This window comes from Miscanthus floridulus, chromosome 9 (assembly GCF_019320115.1).
Source record: "Miscanthus floridulus cultivar M001 chromosome 9, ASM1932011v1, whole genome shotgun sequence".
Lineage (NCBI taxonomy): Eukaryota > Viridiplantae > Streptophyta > Magnoliopsida > Poales > Poaceae > Miscanthus > Miscanthus floridulus.
This window is the reverse complement of record NC_089588.1, coordinates 80510250-80516249: the sequence shown is the minus strand read 5'-3', so window position 1 is coordinate 80516249 and position 6000 is coordinate 80510250.

Here is a 6000-nt window from a genome sequence, read left to right as displayed (position 1 = left end):
CGACTACAGCCTTCCAAGCTGTGCCTTAGCAACCGATACACCACCTCCACTGGCTGCCGCGATCTTGTGGAGCACGTCACACGGCCACTAGGGCACTCATCATGCAAGCAATCGAAGAACTAGCAAGAACAAGTATAGCAAGTACTGAATTACTAGATGTAGATGAAAGTTTCAAACTCAATCTCAATTAAAGTGGGGTTCCGAAGACAAGAAGACGGGCGGCTGATCCAGCACGCGCGCTTACAAGCAAGTAGCGAGAGCTAAACTTGATCTAAACAAAACCCGACTATTCTTGATGGCGGCTAAGGAGTAATGAAGGTGTAAGGATGACCAGGGGGTGTTGGGGTCATTCTCCAACCCTAGGACGCGTCCCTAATGGACCCAACTTGATACATGGCCCATTGGACCAAACTAAGGTGACGCAGCACCTTTGGACAGACAAGCTCTCAGTCGTAATTCAGTCATTGCGGCTGCCTCAAAATAGATATGGACTTGATTCCAGATCCATATGAAAGTAGACTTCATAAGGATTCCATGAAGTACTTGAACGCTCCAATCCGAGTCTGTATGCGACCGTGGTGACCATCACAAGTTGGAGCTGTCCTAGAGTCCGAATTCAGCCTTCCGTGAATCCTTGTCCCTTTTGGTCCTCTCCCTGGTTCCTAACCAAAACAAGAGTGCACGTGTCTCCATGGTCTAAATATGATGGACAAGAACTCAAGAGTGAACTTACTTGATGATTAATGTGATGAGCACGGGCGCAAGTAATAGGACCAGAAACTGGTACTCATGTCGGCGTGGATGTATCGTTGGTGTTGATGTCCTCATCAGAGTTGTTGGTGAAGACGACCTCGAAGGTGGTTCCGAGATCGGATCTGGTTTGCTAGAGACATGAAGTCCCATCACAGGCTACTGGAAAGTCGTTGTTGACGTGATGTCGAACGACGTCAGGATGCTGAAGGACGCCGCCGTAGGAAGTCAGGTTGCCACGAGCGATGTCGATCTTGAGATCCCATCTGGCCCGCCATGGATCAGCGCGCATACCCCTACCTAGCGCGCCAACTGTCGACAGAATATGCTCGGCAGTCCACCGAGGGGTATCTCATGATGGTAGATTTGTCGGTGGGGATGCGCGTGATCAGGAACCGGATGGTGACACAAGGCGCAGATACAGCAATTTAGACAGGTTCGGGCCGTCTGATCGACGTAATACCCTATGTCCTATGTCTTTGGTGTATTGTATTGATCTATATGTAGATCCAATCTGATAGATCCTCATGGATCCTATCCGCTAGGGGACCCCTACCTCTCCTTATATACTCTGGAGGAGGTAGGGTTACAAGGTAAGTATCCTATTTGGTACTATACAATATCTTGCGGTGCACGCCGAGCAGCGTCGTGCACGCCTTAATCTTGTTGGCTGGGCCACCTCCGATGGTGCGGCCCATGTCTTGGGGGCCATACCCCCACAAAGGTACAATTAGAGAGGAATTAGAGGGAATTAGATAGGGAACATCAAGAATGGGAGATAGGCAGGGTTCTAGGACAGAGGAGGAAGATGAGCTCGGCTTCTAGTTCTCCCTTGTTCCCCTTGTTCTCATGCTGAGCAGATGTTTTATCCACCTTACTCCTATCCCGACAAAGGGCCTCCGAAACGAGCCCATAAGTTTAGCCCAGTAGCCTAGCATTGAGGCCCATGACATTCCTTCCTCCTTAAAAATTAGCTTGACCCCAAGCCGACATCCAATACTCCATGACATTGACAAGAAGACCATAGGTGTGTAGCATCCCAAGGTTTTAGGAAGCCCTATGAGGTTGCTCTAAGTATTCCAAAATCTAGAGCTTCTAAATACGCCTCCATGCAGATTTTCTAATATGGAAAATCATCCCCCTCAAAGATAGGAGGAGGACCATCCCCATGAGACATCTTTCTCTAGATGGTTAAGTCTAAATACGTCAGCATGAGGCTCTGATACCAATTGAAAAGATCAAGATGCCCAAGAGGAGGGGTGAATTAGGCTAATTCTAAATTTCTTTGCAATAATTAAACCCTATGGTTAGCCCAACTTCACCCTTTGTGCCTAGAAAGTGTTTCTAATGTTCTACCGCACAAAAAGTCTTGCAACCTAAGTTCCAATCCTACTCTAGCATGGCAATTCTATGAATGTAAAGACAAGAATTGAATTGCTCAAAGTAAAGAGAGAAGGAGGAACACGGCGATGTTTTGTTGAGGTATCAGACAGTCGCCATTCCCCACTAGTCCTCGTTGGAGCACCCACGCAAGGGTGTAGCTCCCTGTTGATCTGCGCAAGGATCAAGTGCTCTCTACGGGTTAATTCTTTGACACTTCATCGTGGTGAATCACCCACAACCGCTCACAACTTAAGTTGGGTCATCCACAAGATCCGCCGGATGATCACCAAGCTCACAATCACTACCAAGCCATCTAGGTGATGGCGATCACCAAGAGTAACAAGCACGAACTCTCACTTGACCACGACAAGCCTAATAAGAAGGGTGGATGTACACTTTGCTACTCTTGCTTTCACTAATGAGGGCTCTCTTTTGGATTCTCAAATCTCAATCACCTCACTAGGACCTTGCTCTTCTTAGCACTCTCAAGGGTGTTTCTCAGCTGTTGGAATGAGCAAAAGTACCCCCTCACACAAATGGAGAAAGTATTTATACACCCGTGTTCAAAATGAACCGTTATGTGCCTCTACGGGGTGACCGGACGCTCCGGTCAGTTCTCCCCGAAACCCAGTGTTTAAGTTGTGACCGGACGTTGGATAGCGTCTGGTCACGATTTTCCCTCTCTGGAACCTTACTGGAGTCGACCAGACGCTGGCATCCAGCGTCCGATCACCCACCTCTCAGCGTCCGGTCGTGCCAGACGATTTCACCTTGATCAAATGAACTGATCAGACTCTGTGCCAGCGTTCGATCACACCAGAACCAGCATCCTGTCAGCATTTGACCCTTCATTCACTTCTAACTCTCAATCATATGTGAATGAAGTTTGCTCCAATTGATCTAAGGGCTTTTTAGGAGCTACCTAGTGCTAGATTTAGCAAGTGTGCACCACACCTAACCCACTAGACTCACCTAGGTCAAGCTACCCATCCATACCCCCTTAATAGTATGGCCAAAGGAAGAACAAAGTCCTAAACTACTATAAGTGTCTCTCCAACTCCAAACAACACTTAGAACTAGTCCATCCTTAACCTTGTCGTCCATCCTTTGAAAACCAAAACGATTTCCATCGTAGGGGCATGACAACCATGATTGCCCAATCAATCTCCATTATCATGACCTAATTTAATTGCCTCTGCAAAACACACGTTAGTCATAATAATTATGTATTGTCATTAATCACCAAAACCCAACTAGGGGCCTAGATGCTTTCAATGATGACACAAGAATACTGTGACTAACATGTGTTTTGCAGAGGCAATTTGAGTTAGGTCGTGATAATGATGATCGTTTGGGCAATTATGGTTTTCATGCCCCTATCGATGAAAATCATTTCGGTTTTCAAAGGATTGACGACAAGGTTAAGGACGGACTAGTTCTAAGTGTCATTTGGCGTTGGAGAGACACTTAGAGTAGTTTAGGATTTTGTTTTTCCTTTGGCCGTACTATTAAGAGGGGTATGAACTAGTAGTTTGACCTAGGTGAGTCTAATGGGTTAGGTGTGGTGTACACTTATCAAACTTAGCACTAGGTAGCTCAGGAATAGCCCAAAGATCAAGTGGAATCAACTTCATTCATAAAGGATTTTGAATTGGAAGTGAATGGAGGGTCAAAATGTTGACCGAACGCTGGTTTGGTGATGACCGGACTCACAGGTGTTGTGTCCGGTCAGTGATCAGCGCGCGTAGCAGAAGCCGAGGAGCGACTAGACGCTGCATAGTTATTAGAATCGAACGCGCTTCTAGTCATATCTGTAGCAGTGGGGCCTCATTGTCAGGGAGGATCTGACGCTAAATAGTAAACGATTGGACTCTGAGCTTGCAACGTCAGGTCGACATCAGAGAGGGTCCAGAGACCAAAATTCCTGACCGAACACGTCCAGTGGATGTTGACCGAACGCTGGTCAACATCAGGTCACTCCAATGGCTCTCTCTAACAAGGTCGGCCAATGGCAGCTGTTGTGTACTGACCTGCGCATTTGAAAGCTCTAGTTTGGTTTTGGTGAATTGATGAAACCCTAAGTGCTAACCTAGTTTATCAAGTGATAATGAGATAGGTAGCACATTCCAAGTGGTGAAGCAAATGAAGATCATGACATGATGATGGCGGTGCTATGGTGATGATCAAGTGCTTGGACTTGAAAAGAAGAAAGAGAAAAACAAAAAGCTCAAGGCAAAGGTATAAATTGAAGGAGCCATTTTGTTTTGATGATCGAGACACTTAGTGAGTGTGATCACATTTAGGTTCGATAGCCGTACTATTAAGAGGGGTGAAACTCGTATCGGAATGCGGTTATCAAAGTGCCACTAGATGCTCTAACTCATTGCATATGCATTTAGGATCTAGTGGAGTGCTAACACCCTTGAAAATGTTTGTGAAAATATGTTAACACATGTGCACAAGGTGATACACTTGGTGGTTGGCACATTTGAGCAAGGGTTAGGAACTTCACCGGTGGAGTGCGGACAGTCCGACGATGCCACCAGCGCCCTAGACAGAAAAGATGAAGGTCACTGTAAGTGACTGGACGCTGGTCTCGGTTGGACCGACATGTCTGATCAGTGGCAGCAGAGGGCGCACAGCGTCGGTCTCTGACCGGACACTGGGTCACTTGGTGACCGGACGCTGACAGGGTGCGTCCAGTCCAACTGACGTGGTAGCACAGGGGAGTCGCTGTATGACCGGACGCTGGGTGTGTCCGGTCGAGCATGACCGGATGCGTCTGGTCATGAAAAATCGTTTCTGGATGCTTATTAGAAACGATCGGACACTGAGGTCCAGCGTCTGGTCACTTCACAGCAGCGCGTCCAGTCATCACTTGATCGTTGAGATCGGGTGATCAACATTTGAAGAGAGGGAACATGTGGCACGCATCGCGTGACCGGACACTGAGGTCCAGCGTCCGGTCAATATGACCAGAGCGTCCGGTCACCCTGTGTTGTGCCCATTGAAGGGGTACAATGGCTCTATTTCGTGGGGGCTTCTATTTAAGCCCCATGGCTGGCTCAGGCTCATTCTCTTGGCCATTTGCATTGACATAGCAACCTTGTGAGCTTAGCCAAAGCTCTCCCACTCATCTCCATCATTGATTCATCATCTTTGTGAGATTGGAAGAGAATCCAAGTGCATTGCTTAAGTGTTTCCATCTAGAGACACTTGGTGTTTGTGTTTCGCTGTGGGATTCACTTGTTACTCTTGGTGGTTGCCGCCACCTAGATGGCTTGGAGCAGCGAGGATCATCGAGCGGAGAGTGGTAATTGTCTCCAGCTCCGATCGTGATGATTGTGAGGGGTTCTTGACCTTTCTCCGGTGGAGAGCCAAAAGGTACTCTAGTGGATTGCTCGTGGCTTGTGTGATCCTCATCTTGTCTTGGTCGTGCGGCACCCTATTGAGGGTTTGGCGTGTGATGCTAATTAGCTCGTGAACCTCTAAGTGAGTGAATCGCCACAACGAGAGTTAGCTTGTCGGCAAGCAAGTGAACCTCGGTAAAAAAATCATTGTGTTATCATTTGATTCCGAGTTGATTGGTCTTCATTGATATTCATTCTTGTGATTGATTGGCTCCTTCCTCGACACAGCGGTATAAACAAATTGCTCACTCTCTTTACATTACCGCAAACTAGTTGTCAAGCTCTTTAGTGTAGCTAGTTGTGAGAGCTTGTTAGTTTGGTTAGTGTGGCTCTTTAGTTAGCCTTTGAGAGCACACTAACTTAGTGTAGTGACATAGCTATTGTATGGATAGAAACTATATAAACTAGAATTGTGGTAGGTGGCTTGCTATTTTAGTAGGCTAGCGCAACACTTGCT